Below are 17,780 nucleotides of genomic sequence, written 5' to 3'. Positions count from 1 at the left end.
TATTAGACGTAGAAACACTGTTCTTCCTGGATAACGTGTTCTGTTGCTACAATTTCATTGCCGGCCCAGTTGATTGCGGTGTTGCGGCAGCATTATCGCGGGAAAAGCAAAATGATGCATCGGCCGGGAATCGAACCCGGGCCGCCCGCGTGGCAGGCGAGCATTCTACCACTGAACCACCGATGCTCGGGCCAGCGGTAACTTCACGCTGCTTCCCGAGCAGATGTCTCAAGGGAAAGTGGGGCTGCCGTCAAGCGCCGTAGCATTCTGTGCGGAAGACGCTGCAGACGCTGAATCCTGCACTGCACTGCACTGCACTGCTTAAAAATGCCGCCAGAACGCGGTCCTCTGCGTACTCTTGCGTCGCCGGCGCCGACTCTTGCCAAAGGATGCGAAGTGTGCGTGGATACGCCGTCCGAATGCAACTGGATGTGTTCCCCTAGCCTACCTCGAAATGCGCCTGCAGGTACGATCACCTTCGGCCGCTGCCGACAGGCGGGAAGCCGACACCGCGCGGCGTCGGGGCGCTCGCTTGTGCGGTGGTGGTGTAATGGTCAGCATAGTTGCCTTCCAAGCAGTTGATCCGGGTTCGATTCCCGGCCACCGCAGCAGGCTTTTAATTTCGCGTATGAGTACTTTTGCCGCGCGCTCTTAAATTATTGTTTTTTCCCCCCTCTTACTCGCTGCATACCAGCCCTTAGTGTGTCTCGACTTGTCTCGACTTTGCTCAGCTGACGCGAGAGCTGACGCTCTCAAATCGGCCTATATCAAAACGACAAGCACGATAAACGACTGAGAGAGGGGAGGAGAGGCGAGGCGATGGACACACAGCACGCCCCTTCATTTCACGGTGGCGTCTCCCTGACCGAATCGGGCTGTAGCTCCGAAAAGAAAAATAGGAAGTAAAACTGCCAATAGTACCCTGTGTTCCCATGCGCTCACCCGCCCAAGTACTGACAAGGGCCAAAGTTGTTACGCATCGGCAATCAGACATTTTCTTTCATTTTCTCTTCATCGGTTGAGAACCAGTGTATTCAAAATATTATGCCCATTGCCGAGTGAATGCTGTAGCGCTTCCCGACAAGTCGGGTTCGGATCCTCTGTCAACTTCCACGCATGGTGATGATCTTTTGGTCATCACACTCGCCAGCTGAAATCGGCGCTGCCTTTTCGTAGTAGTAAAAGAGTAGTGGCCCGTGGGGGGGATCGAACCCGCGACCTTCGCGTTATTAGCACGACGCTCTAACCAACTGAGCTAACGGGCCTCGGCAGATGCAGTTGCTCAGCCCTAAACTGGAAACAGCTGGCATGAAGCCATACACCATTTCTATGGTCGTCGTGTGTCTGCTTCCCTAGTCTATATTCTGCTGACGGTCACGAAACAGTAGCTATATTGCGAGCAGGACGGGAAACGGCCGCTCGGACAGCTCAAACTTGTCACGATTCGTGTGGAAAAAAAATTCCGTTCCGGTACCGGGAATCGAACCCGGGCCTCCTGGGTGAAAGCCAGGTATCCTAGCCACTAGACCACACCGGATGTGGCCGTTCCATTGGACCGTTCGTACGGTCGCTTGTCGCACTTCGTGTCGAGTGCCACGTCGGCGCCCTTCTCTCTTTGCGAGCATCTTTGCACATACTGACTGGCAAGGCGCGCACCTCAAACGTCGCAGAGCAATGCTTTTGGCTTCATGCTGTGCTGGGAGAAGAGGAAAAGGGAAGCTGTAAGTAGCAATAAGAGGAAGTAAACATTTTCCCGCTGAAGCGTTGAAACGTTGTGGATAACAAACAAGAAATACGTTGGCGCCCCAACAACAGCACCACCATCAGTCACAGAAAATTAAATGCCCCGGGTGAGGATCGAACTCACGACCTTAAGATTATGAGACTTACGCGCTGCCTACTGCGCTACCGAGGCACGGGTGAACCGTTTCTCCTGGAAACTGGGTAAGTTGCGTACCCAATATTAGACGTAGAAACACTGTTCTTCCTGGATAACGTGTTCTGTTGCTACAATTTCATTGCCGGCCCAGTTGATTGCGGTGTTGCGGCAGCATTATCGCGGGAAAAGCAAAATGATGCATCGGCCGGGAATCGAACCCGGGCCGCCCGCGTGGCAGGCGAGCATTCTACCACTGAACCACCGATGCTCGGGCCAGCGGTAACTTCACGCTGCTTCCCGAGCAGATGTCTCAAGGGAAAGTGGGGCTGCCGTCAAGCGCCGTAGCATTCTGTGCGGAAGACGCTGCAGACGCTGAATCCTGCACTGCACTGCACTGCACTGCTTAAAAATGCCGCCAGAACGCGGTCCTCTGCGTACTCTTGCGTCGCCGGCGCCGACTCTTGCCAAAGGATGCGAAGTGTGCGTGGATACGCCGTCCGAATGCAACTGGATGTGTTCCCCTAGCCTACCTCGAAATGCGCCTGCAGGTACGATCACCTTCGGCCGCTGCCGACAGGCGGGAAGCCGACACCGCGCGGCGTCGGGGCGCTCGCTTGTGCGGTGGTGGTGTAATGGTCAGCATAGTTGCCTTCCAAGCAGTTGATCCGGGTTCGATTCCCGGCCACCGCAGCAGGCTTTTAATTTCGCGTATGAGTACTTTTGCCGCGCGCTCTTAAATTATTGTTTTTTCCCCCCTCTTACTCGCTGCATACCAGCCCTTAGTGTGTCTCGACTTGTCTCGACTTTGCTCAGCTGACGCGAGAGCTGACGCTCTCAAATCGGCCTATATCAAAACGACAAGCACGATAAACGACTGAGAGAGGGGAGGAGAGGCGAGGCGATGGACACACAGCACGCCCCTTCATTTCACGGTGGCGTCTCCCTGACCGAATCGGGCTGTAGCTCCGAAAAGAAAAATAGGAAGTAAAACTGCCAATAGTACCCTGTGTTCCCATGCGCTCACCCGCCCAAGTACTGACAAGGGCCAAAGTTGTTACGCATCGGCAATCAGACATTTTCTTTCATTTTCTCTTCATCGGTTGAGAACCAGTGTATTCAAAATATTATGCCCATTGCCGAGTGAATGCTGTAGCGCTTCCCGACAAGTCGGGTTCGGATCCTCTGTCAACTTCCACGCATGGTGATGATCTTTTGGTCATCACACTCGCCAGCTGAAATCGGCGCTGCCTTTTCGTAGTAGTAAAAGAGTAGTGGCCCGTGGGGGGATCGAACCCGCGACCTTCGCGTTATTAGCACGACGCTCTAACCAACTGAGCTAACGGGCCTCGGCAGATGCAGTTGCTCAGCCCTAAACTGGAAACAGCTGGCATGAAGCCATACACCATTTCTATGGTCGTCGTGTGTCTGCTTCCCTAGTCTATATTCTGCTGACGGTCACGAAACAGTAGCTATATTGCGAGCAGGACGGGAAACGGCCGCTCGGACAGCTCAAACTTGTCACGATTCGTGTGGAAAAAAAATTCCGTTCCGGTACCGGGAATCGAACCCGGGCCTCCTGGGTGAAAGCCAGGTATCCTAGCCACTAGACCACACCGGATGTGGTCGTTCCATTGGACCGTTCGTACGGTCGCTTGTCGCACTTCGTGTCGAGTGCCACGTCGGCGCCCTTCTCTCTTTGCGAGCATCTTTGCACATACTGACTGGCAAGGCGCGCACCTCAAACGTCGCAGAGCAATGCTTTTGGCTTCATGCTGTGCTGGGAGAAGAGGAAAAGGGAAGCTGTAAGTAGCAATAAGAGGAAGTAAACATTTTCCCGCTGAAGCGTTGAAACGTTGTGGATAACAAACAAGAAATACGTTGGCGCCCCAGCAACAGCACCACCATCAGTCACAGAAAATTAAATGCCCCGGGTGAGGATCGAACTCACGACCTTAAGATTATGAGACTTACGCGCTGCCTACTGCGCTACCGAGGCACGGGTGAACCGTTTCTCCTGCAAACTAGGTAAGTTGCGTACCCAATATTAGACGTAGAAACACTGTTCTTCCTGGATAACGTGTTCTGTTGCTACAATTTCATTGCCGGCCCAGTTGATTGCGGTGTTGCGGCAGCATTATCGCGGGAAAAGCAAAATGATGCATCGGCCGGGAATCGAACCCGGGCCGCCCGCGTGGCAGGCGAGCATTCTACCACTGAACCACCGATGCTCGGGCCAGCGGTAACTTCACGCTGCTTCCCGAGCAGATGTCTCAAGGGAAAGTGGGGCTGCCGTCAAGCGCCGTAGCATTCTGTGCGGAAGACGCTGCAGACGCTGAATCCTGCACTGCACTGCACTGCACTGCTTAAAAATGCCGCCAGAACGCGGTCCTCTGCGTACTCTTGCGTCGCCGGCGCCGACTCTTGCCAAAGGATGCGAAGTGTGCGTGGATACGCCGTCCGAATGCAACTGGATGTGTTCCCCTAGCCTACCTCGAAATGCGCCTGCAGGTACGATCACCTTCGGCCGCTGCCGACAGGCGGGAAGCCGACACCGCGCGGCGTCGTGGCGCTCGCTTGTGCGGTGGTGGTGTAATGGTCAGCATAGTTGCCTTCCAAGCAGTTGATCCGGGTTCGATTCCCGGCCACCGCAGCAGGCTTTTAATTTCGCGTATGAGTACTTTTGCCGCGCGCTCTTAAATTATTGTTTTTTCCCCCCTCTTACTCGCTGCATACCAGCCCTTAGTGTGTCTCGACTTGTCTCGACTTTGCTCAGCTGACGCGAGAGCTGACGCTCTCAAATCGGCCTATATCAAAACGACAAGCACGATAAACGACTGAGAGAGGGGAGGAGAGGCGAGGCGATGGACACACAGCACGCCCCTTCATTTCACGGTGGCGTCTCCCTGACCGAATCGGGCTGTAGCTCCGAAAAGAAAAATAGGAAGTAAAACTGCCAATAGTACCCTGTGTTCCCATGCGCTCACCCGCCCAAGTACTGACAAGGGCCAAAGTTGTTACGCATCGGCAATCAGACATTTTCTTTCATTTTCTCTTCATCGGTTGAGAACCAGTGTATTCAAAATATTATGCCCATTGCCGAGTGAATGCTGTAGCGCTTCCCGACAAGTCGGGTTCGGATCCTCTGTCAACTTCCACGCATGGTGATGATCTTTTGGTCATCACACTCGCCAGCTGAAATCGGCGCTGCCTTTTCGTAGTAGTAAAAGAGTAGTGGCCCGTGGGGGGATCGAACCCGCGACCTTCGCGTTATTAGCACGACGCTCTAACCAACTGAGCTAACGGGCCTCGGCAGATGCAGTTGCTCAGCCCTAAACTGGAAACAGCTGGCATGAAGCCATACACCATTTCTATGGTCGTCGTGTGTCTGCTTCCCTAGTCTATATTCTGCTGACGGTCACGAAACAGTAGCTATATTGCGAGCAGGACGGGAAACGGCCGCTCGGACAGCTCAAACTTGTCACGATTCGTGTGGAAAAAAAATTCCGTTCCGGTACCGGGAATCGAACCCGGGCCTCCTGGGTGAAAGCCAGGTATCCTAGCCACTAGACCACACCGGATGTGGTCGTTCCATTGGACCGTTCGTACGGTCGCTTGTCGCACTTCGTGTCGAGTGCCACGTCGGCGCCCTTCTCTCTTTGCGAGCATCTTTGCACATACTGACTGGCAAGGCGCGCACCTCAAACGTCGCAGAGCAATGCTTTTGGCTTCATGCTGTGCTGGGAGAAGAGGAAAAGGGAAGCTGTAAGTAGCAATAAGAGGAAGTAAACATTTTCCCGCTGAAGCGTTGAAACGTTGTGGATAACAAACAAGAAATACGTTGGCGCCCCAGCAACAGCACCACCATCAGTCACAGAAAATTAAATGCCCCGGGTGAGGATCGAACTCACGACCTTAAGATTATGAGACTTACGCGCTGCCTACTGCGCTACCGAGGCACGGGTGAACCGTTTCTCCTGCAAACTAGGTAAGTTGCGTACCCAATATTAGACGTAGAAACACTGTTCTTCCTGGATAACGTGTTCTGTTGCTACAATTTCATTGCCGGCCCAGTTGATTGCGGTGTTGCGGCAGCATTATCGCGGGAAAAGCAAAATGATGCATCGGCCGGGAATCGAACCCGGGCCGCCCGCGTGGCAGGCGAGCATTCTACCACTGAACCACCGATGCTCGGGCCAGCGGTAACTTCACGCTGCTTCCCGAGCAGATGTCTCAAGGGAAAGTGGGGCTGCCGTCAAGCGCCGTAGCATTCTGTGCGGAAGACGCTGCAGACGCTGAATCCTGCACTGCACTGCACTGCACTGCTTAAAAATGCCGCCAGAACGCGGTCCTCTGCGTACTCTTGCGTCGCCGGCGCCGACTCTTGCCAAAGGATGCGAAGTGTGCGTGGATACGCCGTCCGAATGCAACTGGATGTGTTCCCCTAGCCTACCTCGAAATGCGCCTGCAGGTACGATCACCTTCGGCCGCTGCCGACAGGCGGGAAGCCGACACCGCGCGGCGTCGTGGCGCTCGCTTGTGCGGTGGTGGTGTAATGGTCAGCATAGTTGCCTTCCAAGCAGTTGATCCGGGTTCGATTCCCGGCCACCGCAGCAGGCTTTTAATTTCGCGTATGAGTACTTTTGCCGCGCGCTCTTAAATTATTGTTTTTTCCCCCCTCTTACTCGCTGCATACCAGCCCTTAGTGTGTCTCGACTTGTCTCGACTTTGCTCAGCTGACGCGAGAGCTGACGCTCTCAAATCGGCCTATATCAAAACGACAAGCACGATAAACGACTGAGAGAGGGGAGGAGAGGCGAGGCGATGGACACACAGCACGCCCCTTCATTTCACGGTGGCGTCTCCCTCACCGAATCGGGCTGTAGCTCCGAAAAGAAAAATAGGAAGTAAAACTGCCAATAGTACCCTGTGTTCCCATGCGCTCACCCGCCCAAGTACTGACAAGGGCCAAAGTTGTTACGCATCGGCAATCAGACATTTTCTTTCATTTTCTCTTCATCGGTTGAGAACCAGTGTATTCAAAATATTATGCCCATTGCCGAGTGAATGCTGTAGCGCTTCCCGACAAGTCGGGTTCGGATCCTCTGTCAACTTCCACGCATGGTGATGATCTTTTGGTCATCACACTCGCCAGCTGAAATCGGCGCTGCCTTTTCGTAGTAGTAAAAGAGTAGTGGCCCGTGGGGGGGATCGAACCCGCGACCTTCGCGTTATTAGCACGACGCTCTAACCAACTGAGCTAACGGGCCTCGGCAGATGCAGTTGCTCAGCCCTAAACTGGAAACGGCTGGCATGAAGCCATACACCATTTCTATGGTCGTCGTGTGTCTGCTTCCCTAGTCTATATTCTGCTGACGGTCACGAAACAGTAGCTATATTGCGAGCAGGACGGGAAACGGCCGCTCGGACAGCTCAAACTTGTCACGATTCGTGTGGAAAAAAATTACGTTCCGGTACCGGGAATCGAACCCGGGCCTCCTGGGTGAAAGCCAGGTATCCTAGCCACTAGACCACACCGGATGTGGCCGTTCCATTGGACCGTTCGTACGGTCGCTTGTCGCATTTCGTGTCGAGTGCCACGTCGGCGCCCTTCTCTCTTTGCGAGCATCTTTGCACATACTGACTGGCAAGGCGCGCACCTCAAACGTCGCAGAGCAATGCTTTTGGCTTCATGCTGTGCTGGAAGAAGAGGAAAAGGGAAGCTGTAAGTAGCAATAAGAGGAAGTAAACATTTTCCCGCTGAAGCGTTGAAACGTTGTGGATAACAAACATGAAATACGTTGGCGCCCTAGCAACAGCACCACCATCAGTCACAGAAAATTAAATGCCCCGGGTGAGGATCGAACTCACGACCTTAAGATTATGAGACTTACGCGCTGCCTACTGCGCTACCGAGGCACGGGTGAACCGTTTTCTCCTGGAAACTGGGTAAGTTGCGTACCCAATATTAGACGTAGAAACACTGTACTTCCTGGATAACGTGTTCTGTTGCTACACGTTCATTGCCGGCCCAGTTGATTGCGGTGTTGCGGCAGCATTATCGCGGGAAAGCAAAATGATGCATCGGCCGGGAATCGAACCCGGGCCGCCCGCGTGGCAGGCGAGCATTCTACCACTGAACCACCGATGCTCGGGCCAGCGGTAACTTCACGCTGCTTCCCGAGCAGATGTCTCAAGGGAAAGTGGGGCTGCCGTCAAGCGCCGTAGCATTCTGTGCAGAAGACGCTGCAGACGCTGAATCCTGCACTGCACTGCACGGCACTGCTTAAAAATGCCTCCAGAACGCGGTCCTCTGCGTACTGTTGCGTCGCCGGCGCCGACTCTTGCCAAAGGATGCGAAATGTGCGCGGATTACGCTGTCCGAATGCGTCTGGATGTGCTCCCCTAGCCTACCTCGAAATGCGCCTGCCAGGTACGATCACCTTCGGCCGCTGCCGACAGGCGGGAAGCCGACACAGCGCGGAGGCGGGGCGCTCGCTTGTGCGGTGGTGGTGTAATGGTCAGCATAGTTGCCTTCCAAGCAGTTGATCCGGGTTCGATTCCCGGCCACCGCAGCAGGCTTTTAATTTCGCGTATGAGTACTTTTGCCGCGCGCTCTTAAATTATTGTTTTTTTCCCCCCTCTTACTCGCTGCATACCAGCCCTTAGTGTGTCTCGACTTGTCTCGACTTTGCTCAGCTGACGCGAGAGCTGACGCTCTCAAATCGGCCTATATCAAAACGACAAGCACGATAAACGACTGAGAGAGGGGAGGAGAGGCGAGGCGATGGACACACAGCACGCCCCTTCATTTCACGGTGGCGTCTCCCTCACCGAATCGGGCATGTAGCTCCGAAAAGAAAAATAGGAAGTAAAACTGCCAATAGTACACTGTGTTCCCACGCGCTCACCCGCCCAAGTACTGACAAGGGCCAAAGTTGTTACGCATCGGCAATCAGACATTTTTCTTTCATTTTCTCTTCATCGGTTGAGAACCAGTGTATTCAAAATATTATGCCCATTGCCGAGTGAATGCTGTAGCGCTTCCCGACAAGTCGGGTTCGGATCCTCTGTCAACTTCCACGCATGGTGATGATCTTTTGGTCATCACACTCGCCAGCTGAAATCGGCGCTGCCTTTTCGTAGTAGTAAAAGAGTAGTGGCCCGTGGGGGGATCGAACCCGCGACCTTCGCGTTATTAGCACGACGCCTCTAACCAACTGAGCTAACGGGCCTCGGCAGATGCAGTTGCTCAGCCCTAAACTGGAAACGGCTGGCATGAAGCCATACAACCATTTCTATGGTCGTCGTGTGTCTGCTTCCCTAGTCTATATTCTGCTGACGGTCACGAAACAGTAGCTATATTGCGAGCAGGACGGGAAACGGCCGCTCGGACAGCTCAAACTTGTCACGATTCGTGTGGAAAAAAATTACGTTCCGGTACCGGGAATCGAACCCGGGCCTCCTGGGTGAAAGCCAGGTATCCTAGCCACTAGACCACACCGGATGTGGCCGTTCCATTGGACCGTTCGTACGGTCGCTTGTCGCATTTCGTGTCGAGTGCCACGTCGGCGCCCTTCTCTCTTTGCGAGCATCTTTGCACATACTGACTGGCAAGGCGCGCACCTCAAACGTCGCAGAGCAATGCTTTTGGCTTCATGCTGTGCTGGAAGAAGAGGAAAAGGGAAGCTGTAAGTAGCAATAAGAGGAAGTAAACATTTTCCCGCTGAAGCGTTGAAACGTTGTGGATAACAAACAAGAAATACGTTGGCGCCCTAGCAACAGCACCACCATCAGTCACAGAAAATTAAATGCCCCGGGTGAGGATCGAACTCACGACCTTAAGATTATGAGACTTACGCGCTGCCTACTGCGCTACCGAGGCACGGGTGAACCGTTTCTCCTGGAAACTGGGTAAGTTGCGTACCCAATATTAGACGTAGAAACACTGTACTTCCTGGATAACGTGTTCTGTTGCTACACGTTCATTGCCGGCCCAGTTGATTGCGGTGTTGCGGCAGCATTATCGCGGGAAAGCAAAATGATGCATCGGCCGGGAATCGAACCCGGGCCGCCCGCGTGCAGGCGAGCATTCTACCACTGAACCACCGATGCTCGGGCCAGCGGTAACTTCACGCTGCTTCCCGAGCAGATGTCTCAAGGGAAAGTGGGGCTGCCGTCAAGCGCCGTAGCATTCTGTGCAGAAGACGCTGCAGACGCTGAATCCTGCACTGCACTGCACGCACTGCTTAAAAATGCCTCCAGAACGCGGTTCCTCTGCGTACTGTTGCGTCGCCGGCGCCGACTCTTGCCAAAGGATGCGAAATGTGCGCGGATACGCTGTCCGAATGCGTCTGGATGTGCTCCCCTAGCCTACCTCGAAATGCGCCTGCCAGGTACGATCACCTTCGGCCGCTGCCGACAGGCGGGAAGCCGACACAGCGCGGAGGCGGGGCGCTCGCTTGTGCGGTGGTGGTGTAATGGTCAGCATAGTTGCCTTCCAAGCAGTTGATCCGGGTTCGATTCCCGGCCACCGCAGCAGGCTTTTAATTTCGCGTATGAGTACTTTTGCCGCGCGCTCTTAAATTATTGTTTTTTTCCCCCCTCTTACTCGCTGCATACCAGCCCTTAGTGTGTCTCGACTTGTCTCGACTTTGCTCAGCTGACGCGAGAGCTGACGCTCTCAAATCGGCCTATATCAAAACGACAAGCACGATAAACGACTGAGAGAGGGGAGGAGAGGCGAGGCGATGGACACACAGCACGCCCCTTCATTTCACGGTGGGCGTCCTCCCTCACCGAATCGGGCTGTAGCTCCGAAAAGAAAAATAGGAAGTAAAACTGCCAATAGTACACTGTGTTCCCACGCGCTCACCCGCCCAAGTACTGACAAGGGCCAAAGTTGTTACGCATCGGCAATCAGACATTTTCTTTCATTTTCTCTTCATCGGTTGAGAACCAGTGTATTCAAAATATTATGCCCATTGCCGAGTGAATGCTGTAGCGCTTCCCGACAAGTCGGGTTCGGATCCTCTGTCAACTTCCACGCATGGTGATGATCTTTTTGGTCCATCACACTCGCCAGCTGAAATCGGCGCTGCCTTTTCGTAGTAGTAAAAGAGTAGTGGCCCGTGGGGGGATCGAACCCGCGACCTTCGCGTTATTAGCACGACGCTCTAACCAACTGAGCTAACGGGCCTCGGCAGATGCAGTTGCTCAGCCCTAAACTGGAAACGGCTGGCATGAAGCCATACACCATTTCTATGGTCGTCGTGTGTCTGCTTCCCTAGTCTATATTCTGCTGACGGTCACGAAACAGTAGCTATATTGCGAGCAGGACGGGAAACGGCCGCTCGGACAGCTCAAACTTGTCACGATTCGTGTGGAAAAAAATTACGTTCCCGGTACCGGGAATCGAACCCGGGCCTCCTGGGTGAAAGCCAGGTATCCTAGCCACTAGACCACACCGGATGTGGCCGTTCCATTGGACCGTTCGTACGGTCGCTTGTCGCATTTCGTGTCGAGTGCCACGTCGGCGCCTTCTCTCTTTGCGAGCATCTTTGCACATACTGACTGGCAAGGCGCGCACCTCAAACGTCGCAGAGCAATGCTTTTGGCTTCATGCTGTGCTGAAGAAGAGGAAAAGGGAAGCTGTAAGTAGCAATAAGAGGAAGTAAACATTTTCCCGCTGAAGCGTTGAAACGTTGTGGATAACAAACAAGAAATACGTTGGCGCCCTAGCAACAGCACCCACCATCAGTCACAGAAAATTAAATGCCCCGGGTGAGGATCGAACTCACGACCTTAAGATTATGAGACTTACGCGCTGCCTACTGCGCTACCGAGGCACGGGTGAACCGTTTCTCCTGGAAACTGGGTAAGTTGCGTACCCAATATTAGACGTAGAAACACTGTACTTCCTGGATAACGTGTTCTGTTGCTACACGTTCATTGCCGGCCCAGTTGATTGCGGTGTTGCGGCAGCATTATCGCGGGAAAGCAAAATGATGCATCGGCCGGGAATCGAACCCGGGCCGCCCGCGTGGCAGGCGAGCATTCTACCACTGAACCACCGATGCTCGGGCCAGCGGTAACTTTCACGCTGCTTCCCGAGCAGATGTCTCAAGGGAAAGTGGGGCTGCCGTCAAGCGCCGTAGCATTCTGTGCAGAAGACGCTGCAGACGCTGAATCCTGCACTGCACTGCACGGCACTGCTTAAAAATGCCTCCAGAACGCGGTCCTCTGCGTACTGTTGCGTCGCCGGCGCCGACTCTTGCCAAAGGATGCGAAAATGTGCGCGGATACGCTGTCCGAATGCGTCTGGATGTGCTCCCCTAGCCTACCTCGAAATGCGCCTGCCAGGTACGATCACCTTCGGCCGCTGCCGACAGGCGGGGAAGCCGACACAGCGCGGAGGCGGGGCGCTCGCTTGTGCGGTGGTGGTGTAATGGTCAGCATAGTTGCCTTCCAAGCAGTTGATCCGGGTTCGATTCCCGGCCACCGCAGCAGGCTTTTAATTTCGCGTATGAGTTACTTTTGCCGCGCGCCTCTTAAATTATTGTTTTTTTCCCCCCTCTTACTCGCTGCATACCAGCCCTTAGTGTGTCTCGACTTGTCCTCGACTTTGCTCAGCTGACGCGAGAGCTGACGCTCTCAAATCGGCCTATATCAAAACGACAAGCACGATAAACGACTGAGAGAGGGGAGGAGAGGCGAGGCGATGGACACACAGCACGCCCCTTCATTTCACGGTGGCGTCTCCCTCACCGAATCGGGCTGTAGCTCCGAAAAGAAAAATAGGAAGTAAAACTGCCAATAGTACACTGTGTTCCCACGCGCTCACCCGCCCAAGTACTGACAAGGGCCAAAGTTGTTACGCATCGGCAATCAGACATTTTCTTTCATTTTCTCTTCATCGGTTGAGAACCAGTGTATTCAAAATATTATGCCCATTGCCGAGTGAATGCTGTAGCGCTTCCCGACAAGTCGGGTTCGGATCCTCTGTCAACTTCCACGCATGGTGATGATCTTTTGGTCATCACACTCGCCAGCTGAAATCGGCGCTGCCTTTTCGTAGTAGTAAAAGAGTAGTGGCCCGTGGGGGGATCGAACCCGCGACCTTCGCGTTATTAGCACGACGCTCTAACCAACTGAGCTAACGGGCCTCGGCAAGATGCAGTTGCTCAGGCCCTAAACTGGAAACGGCTGGCATGAAGCCATACACCATTTCTATGGTCGTCGTGTGTCTGCTTCCCTAGTCTATATTCTGCTGACGGTCACGAAACAGTAGCTATATTGCGAGCAGGACGGGAAACGGCCGCTCGGACAGCTCAAACTTGTCACGATTCGTGTGGAAAAAAATTACGTTCCGGTACCGGAATCGAACCCGGGCCTCCTGGGTGAAAGCCAGGTATCCTAGCCACTAGACCACACCGGATGTGGCCGTTCCATTGGACCGTTCGTACGGTCGCTTGTCGCATTTCGTGTCGAGTGCCACGTCGGCGCCCTTCTCTCTTTGCGAGCATCTTTGCACATACTGACTGGCAAGGCGCGCACCTCAAACGTCGCAGAGCAATGCTTTTGGCTTCATGCTGTGCTGGAAGAAGAGGAAAAGGGAAGCTGTAAGTAGCAATAAGAGGAAGTAAACATTTTCCCGCTGAAGCGTTGAAACGTTGTGGATAACAAACAAGAAATACGTTGGCGCCCTAGCAACAGCACCACCATCAGTCACAGAAAATTAAATGCCCCGGGTGAGGATCGAACTCACGACCTTAAGATTATGAGACTTACGCGCTGCCTACTGCGCTACCGAGGCACGGGTGAACCGTTTCTCCTGGAAACTGGGTAAGTTGCGTACCCAATATTAGACGTAGAAACACTGTACTTCCTGGATAACGTGTTCTGTTGCTACACGTTCATTGCCGGCCAGTTGATTGCGGTGTTGCGGCAGCATTATCGCGGGAAAGCAAAATGATGCATCGGCCGGGAATCGAACCCGGGCCGCCCGCGTGGCAGGCGAGCATTCTACCACTGAACCACCGATGCTCGGGCCAGCGGTAACTTCACGCTGCTTCCCGAGCAGATGTCTCAAGGGAAAGTGGGGCTGCCGTCAAGCGCCGTAGCATTCTGTGCAGAAGACGCTGCAGACGCTGAATCCTGCACTGCACTGCACGGCACTGCTTAAAAATGCCTCCAGAACGCGGTCCTCTGCGTACTGTTGCGTCGCCGGCGCCGACTCTTGCCAAAGGATGCGAAATGTGCGCGGATACGCTGTCCGAATGCGTCTGGATGTGCTCCCCTAGCCTACCTCGAAATGCGCCTGCCAGGTACGATCACCTTCGGCCGCTGCCGACAGGCGGGAAGCCGACACAGCGCGGAGGCGGGGCGCTCGCTTGTGCGGTGGTGGTGTAATGGTCAGCATAGTTGCCTTCCAAGCAGTTGATCCGGGTTCGATTCCCGGCCAACCGCAGCAGGCTTTTAATTTCGCGTATGAGTACTTTTGCCGCGCGCTCTTAAATTATTGTTTTTTTTCCCCCCCTCTTACTCGCTGCATACCAGCCCTTAGTGTGTCTCGACTTGTCTCGACTTTGCCTCAGCTGACGCGAGAGCTGACGCTCTCAAATCGGCCTATATCAAAACGACAAGCACGATAAACGACTGAGAGAGGGGAGGAGAGGCGAGGCGATGGGACACACAGCACGCCCCTTCATTTCACGGTGGCGTCTCCCTCACCGAATCGGGCTGTAGCTCCGAAAAGAAAAATAGGAAGTAAAACTGCCAATAGTACACTGTGTTCCACGCGCTCACCCGCCCAAGTACTGACAAGGGCCAAAGTTGTTACGCATCGGCAATCAGACATTTTCTTTCATTTTCTCTTCATCGGTTGAGAACCAGTGTATTCAAAATATTATGCCCATTGCCGAGTGAATGCTGTAGCGCTTCCCGACAAGTCGGGTTCGGATCCTCTGTCAACTTCCACGCATGGTGATGATCTTTTGGTCATCACACTCGCCAGCTGAAATCGGCGCTGCCTTTTCGTAGTAGTAAAAGAGTAGTGGCCCGTGGGGGGATCGAACCCGCGACCTTCGCGTTATTAGCACGACGCTCTAACCAACTGAGCTAACGGGCCTCGGCAGATGCAGTTGCTCAGCCCTAAACTGGAAACGGCTGGCATGAAGCCATACACCATTTCTATGGTCGTCGTGTGTCTGCTTCCCTAGTCTATATTCTGCTGACGGTCACGAAACAGTAGCTATATTGCGAGCAGGACGGGAAACGGCCGCTCGGACAGCTCAAACTTGTCACGATTCGTGTGGAAAAAAATTACGTTCCGGTACCGGGAATCGAACCCGGGCCTCCTGGGTGAAAGCCAGGTATCCTAGCCACTAGACCACACCGGATGTGGCCGTTCCATTGGACCGTTCGTACGGTCGCTTGTCGCATTTCGTGTCGAGTGCCACGTCGGCGCCCTTCTCTCTTTGCGAGCATCTTTGCACATACTGACTGGCAAGGCGCGCACCTCAAACGTCGCAGAGCAATGCTTTTGGCTTCATGCTGTGCTGGAAGAAGAGGAAAGGGAAGCTGTAAGTAGCAATAAGAGGAAGTAAACATTTTCCCGCTGAAGCGTTGAAACGTTGTGGATAACAAACAAGAAATACGTTGGCGCCCTAGCAACAGCACCACCATCAGTCACAGAAAATTAAATGCCCCGGGTGAGGATCGAACTCACGACCTTAAGATTATGAGACTTACGCGCTGCCTACTGCGCTACCGAGGCACGGGTGAACCGTTTCTCCTGGAAACTGGGTAAGTTGCGTACCCAATATTAGACGTAGAAACACTGTACTTCCTGATAACGTGTTCTGTTGCTACACGTTCATTGCCGGCCCAGTTGATTGCGGTGTTGCGGCAGCATTATCGCGGGAAAGCAAAATGATGCATCGGCCGGGAATCGAACCCGGGCCGCCCGCGTGGCAGGCGAGCATTCTACCACTGAACCACCGATGCTCGGGCCAGCGGTAACTTCACGCTGCTTCCCGAGCAGATGTCTCAAGGGAAAGTGGGGGCTGCCGTCAAGCGCCGTAGCATTCTGTGCAGAAGACGCTGCAGACGCTGAATCCTGCACTGCACTGCACGGCACTGCTTAAAAATGCCTCCAGAACGCGGTCCTCTGCGTACTGTTGCGGTCGCCGGCGCCGACCTCTTGCCAAAGGATGCGAAATGTGCGCGGATACGCTGTCCGAATGCGTCTGGATGTGCTCCCCTAGCCTACCTCGAAATGCGCCTGCCAGGTACGATCACCTTCGGCCGCTGCCGACAGGCGGGGAAGCCGACACAGCGCGGAGGCGGGGCGCTCGCTTGTGCGGTGGTGGTGTAATGGTCAGCATAGTTGCCTTCCAAGCAGTTGATCCGGGTTCGATTCCCGGCCACCGCAGCAGGCTTTTAATTTCGCGTATGAGTACTTTTGCCGCGCGCTCTTAAATTATTGTTTTTTTCCCCCCTCTTACTCGCTGCATACCAGCCCTTAGTGTGTCTCGACTTGTCTCGACTTTGCTCAGCTGACGCGAGAGCTGACGCTCTCAAATCGGCCTATATCAAAACGACAAGCACGATAAACGACTGAGAGAGGGGAGGAGAGGCGAGGCGATGGACACACAGCACGCCCTTCATTTCACGGTGGCGTCTCCCTCACCGAATCGGGCTGTAGCTCCGAAAAGAAAAATAGGAAGTAAAACTGCCAATAGTACACTGTGTTCCCACGCGCTCACCCGCCCAAGTACTGACAAGGGCCAAAGTTGTTACGCATCGGCAATCAGACATTTTCTTTCATTTTCTCTTCATCGGTTGAGAACCAGTGTATTCAAAATATTATGCCCATTGCCGAGTGAATGCTGTAGCGCTTCCCGACAAGTCGGGTTCGGATCCTCTGTCAACTTCCACGCATGGTGATGATCTTTTGGTCATCACACTCGCCAGCTGAAATCGGCGCTGCCTTTTCGTAGTAGTAAAAGAGTAGTGGCCCGTGGGGGGATCGAACCCGCGACCTTCGCGTTATTAGCACGACGCTCTAACCAACTGAGCTAACGGGCCTCGGCAGATGCAGTTGCTCAGCCCTAAACTGGAAAACGGCTGGCATGAAGCCATACACCATTTCTATGGTCGTCGTGTGTCTGCTTCCCCTAGTCTATATTCTGCTGACGGTCACGAAACAGTAGCTATATTGCGAGCAGGACGGGAAACGGCCGCTCGGACAGCTCAAACTTGTCACGATTCGTGTGGAAAAAAATTACGTTCCGGTACCGGGAATCGAACCCGGGCCTCCTGGGTGAAAGCCAGGTATCCTAGCCACTAGACCACACCGGATGTGCCGTTCCATTGGACCGTTCGTACGGTCGCTTGTCGCATTTCGTGTCGAGTGCCACGTCGGCGCCCTTCTCTCTTTGCGAGCATCTTTGCACATACTGACTGGCAAGGCGCGCACCTCAAACGTCGCAGAGCAATGCTTTTGGCTTCATGCTGTGCTGGAAGAAGAGGAAAAGGGAAGCTGTAAGTAGCAATAAGAGGAAGTAAACATTTTCCCGCTGAAGCGTTGAAACGTTGTGGATAACAAACAAGAAATACGTTGGCGCCCTAGCAACAGCACCACCATCAGTCACAGAAAATTAAATGCCCCGGGTGAGGATCGAACTCACGACCTTAAGATTATGAGACTTACGCGCTGCCTACTGCGCTACCGAGGCACGGGTGAACCGTTTCTCCTGGAAACTGGGTAAGTTGCGTACCCAATATTAGACGTAGAAACACTGTACTTCCTGGATAACGTGTTCTGTTGCTACACGTTCATTGCCGCCCAGTTGATTGCGGTGTTGCGGCAGCATTATCGCGGGAAAGCAAAATGATGCAT

At 53.9% G+C, this 17,780-nt stretch overlaps 44 non-coding genes across 44 annotated transcripts; 9 read left to right on the top strand and 35 right to left on the bottom strand.

Annotated features, from left to right (window-relative positions):
- Nucleotides 1–115: 115 nt before the first annotated feature.
- On the bottom strand, nucleotides 116–186 carry Trnag-gcc (transfer RNA glycine (anticodon GCC)). Its single transcript has one exon. It is a non-coding gene; the product is annotated as a tRNA-Gly (tRNA).
- Nucleotides 187–536: 350 nt separating this feature from the next.
- On the top strand, nucleotides 537–608 carry Trnag-ucc (transfer RNA glycine (anticodon UCC)). The gene has a single exon. It is a non-coding gene; the product is annotated as a tRNA-Gly (tRNA).
- A 582-nt stretch (nucleotides 609–1,190) lies between these two features.
- Nucleotides 1,191–1,265, bottom strand: Trnai-aau (transfer RNA isoleucine (anticodon AAU)). The gene has a single exon. It is a non-coding gene; the product is annotated as a tRNA-Ile (tRNA).
- A 200-nt stretch (nucleotides 1,266–1,465) lies between these two features.
- On the bottom strand, nucleotides 1,466–1,537 carry Trnae-uuc (transfer RNA glutamic acid (anticodon UUC)). Its single transcript has one exon. It is a non-coding gene; the product is annotated as a tRNA-Glu (tRNA).
- A 305-nt stretch (nucleotides 1,538–1,842) lies between these two features.
- On the bottom strand, nucleotides 1,843–1,915 carry Trnam-cau (transfer RNA methionine (anticodon CAU)). Its single transcript has one exon. It is a non-coding gene; the product is annotated as a tRNA-Met (tRNA).
- Nucleotides 1,916–2,076: 161 nt separating this feature from the next.
- Nucleotides 2,077–2,147, bottom strand: Trnag-gcc (transfer RNA glycine (anticodon GCC)). The gene has a single exon. It is a non-coding gene; the product is annotated as a tRNA-Gly (tRNA).
- Nucleotides 2,148–2,497: 350 nt separating this feature from the next.
- On the top strand, nucleotides 2,498–2,569 carry Trnag-ucc (transfer RNA glycine (anticodon UCC)). Its single transcript has one exon. It is a non-coding gene; the product is annotated as a tRNA-Gly (tRNA).
- A 582-nt stretch (nucleotides 2,570–3,151) lies between these two features.
- On the bottom strand, nucleotides 3,152–3,225 carry Trnai-aau (transfer RNA isoleucine (anticodon AAU)). The gene has a single exon. It is a non-coding gene; the product is annotated as a tRNA-Ile (tRNA).
- A 200-nt stretch (nucleotides 3,226–3,425) lies between these two features.
- Trnae-uuc (transfer RNA glutamic acid (anticodon UUC)) lies at nucleotides 3,426–3,497 on the bottom strand. Its single transcript has one exon. It is a non-coding gene; the product is annotated as a tRNA-Glu (tRNA).
- A 305-nt stretch (nucleotides 3,498–3,802) lies between these two features.
- On the bottom strand, nucleotides 3,803–3,875 carry Trnam-cau (transfer RNA methionine (anticodon CAU)). The gene has a single exon. It is a non-coding gene; the product is annotated as a tRNA-Met (tRNA).
- A 161-nt stretch (nucleotides 3,876–4,036) lies between these two features.
- Trnag-gcc (transfer RNA glycine (anticodon GCC)) lies at nucleotides 4,037–4,107 on the bottom strand. The gene has a single exon. It is a non-coding gene; the product is annotated as a tRNA-Gly (tRNA).
- Nucleotides 4,108–4,457: 350 nt separating this feature from the next.
- Trnag-ucc (transfer RNA glycine (anticodon UCC)) lies at nucleotides 4,458–4,529 on the top strand. Its single transcript has one exon. It is a non-coding gene; the product is annotated as a tRNA-Gly (tRNA).
- Nucleotides 4,530–5,111: 582 nt separating this feature from the next.
- Trnai-aau (transfer RNA isoleucine (anticodon AAU)) lies at nucleotides 5,112–5,185 on the bottom strand. The gene has a single exon. It is a non-coding gene; the product is annotated as a tRNA-Ile (tRNA).
- Nucleotides 5,186–5,385: 200 nt separating this feature from the next.
- Trnae-uuc (transfer RNA glutamic acid (anticodon UUC)) lies at nucleotides 5,386–5,457 on the bottom strand. The gene has a single exon. It is a non-coding gene; the product is annotated as a tRNA-Glu (tRNA).
- Nucleotides 5,458–5,762: 305 nt separating this feature from the next.
- Nucleotides 5,763–5,835, bottom strand: Trnam-cau (transfer RNA methionine (anticodon CAU)). The gene has a single exon. It is a non-coding gene; the product is annotated as a tRNA-Met (tRNA).
- A 161-nt stretch (nucleotides 5,836–5,996) lies between these two features.
- Trnag-gcc (transfer RNA glycine (anticodon GCC)) lies at nucleotides 5,997–6,067 on the bottom strand. Its single transcript has one exon. It is a non-coding gene; the product is annotated as a tRNA-Gly (tRNA).
- Nucleotides 6,068–6,417: 350 nt separating this feature from the next.
- On the top strand, nucleotides 6,418–6,489 carry Trnag-ucc (transfer RNA glycine (anticodon UCC)). The gene has a single exon. It is a non-coding gene; the product is annotated as a tRNA-Gly (tRNA).
- A 582-nt stretch (nucleotides 6,490–7,071) lies between these two features.
- Trnai-aau (transfer RNA isoleucine (anticodon AAU)) lies at nucleotides 7,072–7,146 on the bottom strand. The gene has a single exon. It is a non-coding gene; the product is annotated as a tRNA-Ile (tRNA).
- A 199-nt stretch (nucleotides 7,147–7,345) lies between these two features.
- On the bottom strand, nucleotides 7,346–7,417 carry Trnae-uuc (transfer RNA glutamic acid (anticodon UUC)). The gene has a single exon. It is a non-coding gene; the product is annotated as a tRNA-Glu (tRNA).
- A 305-nt stretch (nucleotides 7,418–7,722) lies between these two features.
- Nucleotides 7,723–7,795, bottom strand: Trnam-cau (transfer RNA methionine (anticodon CAU)). The gene has a single exon. It is a non-coding gene; the product is annotated as a tRNA-Met (tRNA).
- A 161-nt stretch (nucleotides 7,796–7,956) lies between these two features.
- On the bottom strand, nucleotides 7,957–8,027 carry Trnag-gcc (transfer RNA glycine (anticodon GCC)). The gene has a single exon. It is a non-coding gene; the product is annotated as a tRNA-Gly (tRNA).
- A 352-nt stretch (nucleotides 8,028–8,379) lies between these two features.
- Trnag-ucc (transfer RNA glycine (anticodon UCC)) lies at nucleotides 8,380–8,451 on the top strand. Its single transcript has one exon. It is a non-coding gene; the product is annotated as a tRNA-Gly (tRNA).
- Nucleotides 8,452–9,036: 585 nt separating this feature from the next.
- On the bottom strand, nucleotides 9,037–9,111 carry Trnai-aau (transfer RNA isoleucine (anticodon AAU)). Its single transcript has one exon. It is a non-coding gene; the product is annotated as a tRNA-Ile (tRNA).
- Nucleotides 9,112–9,311: 200 nt separating this feature from the next.
- Nucleotides 9,312–9,383, bottom strand: Trnae-uuc (transfer RNA glutamic acid (anticodon UUC)). The gene has a single exon. It is a non-coding gene; the product is annotated as a tRNA-Glu (tRNA).
- A 305-nt stretch (nucleotides 9,384–9,688) lies between these two features.
- Nucleotides 9,689–9,761, bottom strand: Trnam-cau (transfer RNA methionine (anticodon CAU)). The gene has a single exon. It is a non-coding gene; the product is annotated as a tRNA-Met (tRNA).
- A 581-nt stretch (nucleotides 9,762–10,342) lies between these two features.
- Trnag-ucc (transfer RNA glycine (anticodon UCC)) lies at nucleotides 10,343–10,414 on the top strand. The gene has a single exon. It is a non-coding gene; the product is annotated as a tRNA-Gly (tRNA).
- A 587-nt stretch (nucleotides 10,415–11,001) lies between these two features.
- Nucleotides 11,002–11,075, bottom strand: Trnai-aau (transfer RNA isoleucine (anticodon AAU)). The gene has a single exon. It is a non-coding gene; the product is annotated as a tRNA-Ile (tRNA).
- Nucleotides 11,076–11,274: 199 nt separating this feature from the next.
- Trnae-uuc (transfer RNA glutamic acid (anticodon UUC)) lies at nucleotides 11,275–11,347 on the bottom strand. The gene has a single exon. It is a non-coding gene; the product is annotated as a tRNA-Glu (tRNA).
- A 304-nt stretch (nucleotides 11,348–11,651) lies between these two features.
- On the bottom strand, nucleotides 11,652–11,724 carry Trnam-cau (transfer RNA methionine (anticodon CAU)). The gene has a single exon. It is a non-coding gene; the product is annotated as a tRNA-Met (tRNA).
- A 160-nt stretch (nucleotides 11,725–11,884) lies between these two features.
- Trnag-gcc (transfer RNA glycine (anticodon GCC)) lies at nucleotides 11,885–11,955 on the bottom strand. The gene has a single exon. It is a non-coding gene; the product is annotated as a tRNA-Gly (tRNA).
- A 354-nt stretch (nucleotides 11,956–12,309) lies between these two features.
- On the top strand, nucleotides 12,310–12,381 carry Trnag-ucc (transfer RNA glycine (anticodon UCC)). The gene has a single exon. It is a non-coding gene; the product is annotated as a tRNA-Gly (tRNA).
- Nucleotides 12,382–12,967: 586 nt separating this feature from the next.
- On the bottom strand, nucleotides 12,968–13,041 carry Trnai-aau (transfer RNA isoleucine (anticodon AAU)). Its single transcript has one exon. It is a non-coding gene; the product is annotated as a tRNA-Ile (tRNA).
- A 201-nt stretch (nucleotides 13,042–13,242) lies between these two features.
- Trnae-uuc (transfer RNA glutamic acid (anticodon UUC)) lies at nucleotides 13,243–13,313 on the bottom strand. Its single transcript has one exon. It is a non-coding gene; the product is annotated as a tRNA-Glu (tRNA).
- Nucleotides 13,314–13,618: 305 nt separating this feature from the next.
- Nucleotides 13,619–13,691, bottom strand: Trnam-cau (transfer RNA methionine (anticodon CAU)). The gene has a single exon. It is a non-coding gene; the product is annotated as a tRNA-Met (tRNA).
- Nucleotides 13,692–13,850: 159 nt separating this feature from the next.
- Trnag-gcc (transfer RNA glycine (anticodon GCC)) lies at nucleotides 13,851–13,921 on the bottom strand. Its single transcript has one exon. It is a non-coding gene; the product is annotated as a tRNA-Gly (tRNA).
- A 351-nt stretch (nucleotides 13,922–14,272) lies between these two features.
- Trnag-ucc (transfer RNA glycine (anticodon UCC)) lies at nucleotides 14,273–14,345 on the top strand. The gene has a single exon. It is a non-coding gene; the product is annotated as a tRNA-Gly (tRNA).
- A 586-nt stretch (nucleotides 14,346–14,931) lies between these two features.
- Trnai-aau (transfer RNA isoleucine (anticodon AAU)) lies at nucleotides 14,932–15,005 on the bottom strand. Its single transcript has one exon. It is a non-coding gene; the product is annotated as a tRNA-Ile (tRNA).
- Nucleotides 15,006–15,204: 199 nt separating this feature from the next.
- Nucleotides 15,205–15,276, bottom strand: Trnae-uuc (transfer RNA glutamic acid (anticodon UUC)). The gene has a single exon. It is a non-coding gene; the product is annotated as a tRNA-Glu (tRNA).
- A 304-nt stretch (nucleotides 15,277–15,580) lies between these two features.
- Trnam-cau (transfer RNA methionine (anticodon CAU)) lies at nucleotides 15,581–15,653 on the bottom strand. The gene has a single exon. It is a non-coding gene; the product is annotated as a tRNA-Met (tRNA).
- A 159-nt stretch (nucleotides 15,654–15,812) lies between these two features.
- Nucleotides 15,813–15,883, bottom strand: Trnag-gcc (transfer RNA glycine (anticodon GCC)). The gene has a single exon. It is a non-coding gene; the product is annotated as a tRNA-Gly (tRNA).
- Nucleotides 15,884–16,238: 355 nt separating this feature from the next.
- On the top strand, nucleotides 16,239–16,310 carry Trnag-ucc (transfer RNA glycine (anticodon UCC)). The gene has a single exon. It is a non-coding gene; the product is annotated as a tRNA-Gly (tRNA).
- Nucleotides 16,311–16,892: 582 nt separating this feature from the next.
- Trnai-aau (transfer RNA isoleucine (anticodon AAU)) lies at nucleotides 16,893–16,966 on the bottom strand. The gene has a single exon. It is a non-coding gene; the product is annotated as a tRNA-Ile (tRNA).
- A 201-nt stretch (nucleotides 16,967–17,167) lies between these two features.
- On the bottom strand, nucleotides 17,168–17,239 carry Trnae-uuc (transfer RNA glutamic acid (anticodon UUC)). Its single transcript has one exon. It is a non-coding gene; the product is annotated as a tRNA-Glu (tRNA).
- Nucleotides 17,240–17,543: 304 nt separating this feature from the next.
- On the bottom strand, nucleotides 17,544–17,616 carry Trnam-cau (transfer RNA methionine (anticodon CAU)). The gene has a single exon. It is a non-coding gene; the product is annotated as a tRNA-Met (tRNA).
- Nucleotides 17,617–17,780: the final 164 nt, after the last annotated feature.

The sequence above is a fragment of the Schistocerca cancellata genome, unplaced genomic scaffold (genome assembly GCF_023864275.1).
Source record: "Schistocerca cancellata isolate TAMUIC-IGC-003103 unplaced genomic scaffold, iqSchCanc2.1 HiC_scaffold_320, whole genome shotgun sequence".
In the NCBI taxonomy this organism is placed as follows: Eukaryota; Metazoa; Arthropoda; class Insecta; order Orthoptera; family Acrididae; genus Schistocerca; species Schistocerca cancellata.
Note: the sequence above shows the minus strand (reverse complement) of the source record. Positions and strands in the feature narration are given on the sequence as shown.